The following is a 1,055-nucleotide window of genomic DNA, read 5'->3' on the forward strand; positions in this document are numbered from 1 at the left end:
AAAAAAAAAAAAAAAAAAAAAAAAAAAAAAAAAAGTTTTAACTACTATGTTGCCTCACAACTTGACCATAACCAGTCCAGTCGGGGATCTAATACAGATAAATGCCCAAGGGAATGGGTTGGACTGTCTGTACAACCAAATTCAAAACAAATCTAAATTGTCAAAGAACTATTTGACTTAACCCCAGTGGGATGGCTAGAAAAATAGGTCACACAAATGACCAAGTCCATCCTCTGAATAAGGCCTTCAACTTAGGAAAATATCCTCATATTTTCTCTAGCAGACATAGTTACATTGCATTATGACTGCTGGTCTTGTTGAAAGTCAACATTTGCCAAGAGATGTACTGCCATGCTTGCTTATTTACTGTAGGGAAAAACTGGCATCAATAGCAACTGATGTCAGTGACTCAAGTTCTAATGGCAACCAGTGGGTGCGTCTACATGGGATGCTACTGCACAGTTGTTAGTGCGTGTTTATTTAGTACTTGCTAATATGAGTACTAAATAAATGGACAGTAACCAGATTTCCTGTGCGGTAAAGCCAGCATGTCTTTTAGGTGACTCTACTGTGCAGTAGCCTAATAATACTGCATGGGAGCATATTAGTACTGTCCATGCTGTGACACACTACTGTGCAACAGTGCCGTAGCAAGGAGGGGGCACCACCCTGGGCGCCGACACGAAGGGCCACCAACAGGTGCTACCCAACCGGGGCGGGGCATGGGACGGAGCTGCGAGTGGCTCATCTGGGGGGCACGGGGATGGAGGGAGGGTGGCTCCTGCCACTGTATGTACCCCTGGACAAGCATGGGGTGACATGTAACCCCTGGATCTGCACAGAGAGAGGGTAGGCTGCCGCTGCCCTGGGATCCAAATTTCATTGCAACAGCATCTCTGTGTGCAGTATTTTTTGGCTATTGCACAGTCAGCATCTCATGTAGATGAGCCTACTGTCTGCATATCAAATGGGAAATATGCTCCAGTAACAATATTAGCACAAAAATCTTAAAGAACCACAGAATCATAGAAAATTAAGGTTGGAAGGGACCTCAG

Source organism: Gavialis gangeticus, unplaced genomic scaffold (genome assembly GCF_001723915.1).
Source record: "Gavialis gangeticus isolate Ggan-Ray unplaced genomic scaffold, GavGan_comp1, whole genome shotgun sequence".
Classification (NCBI taxonomy): domain Eukaryota; kingdom Metazoa; phylum Chordata; order Crocodylia; family Gavialidae; genus Gavialis; species Gavialis gangeticus.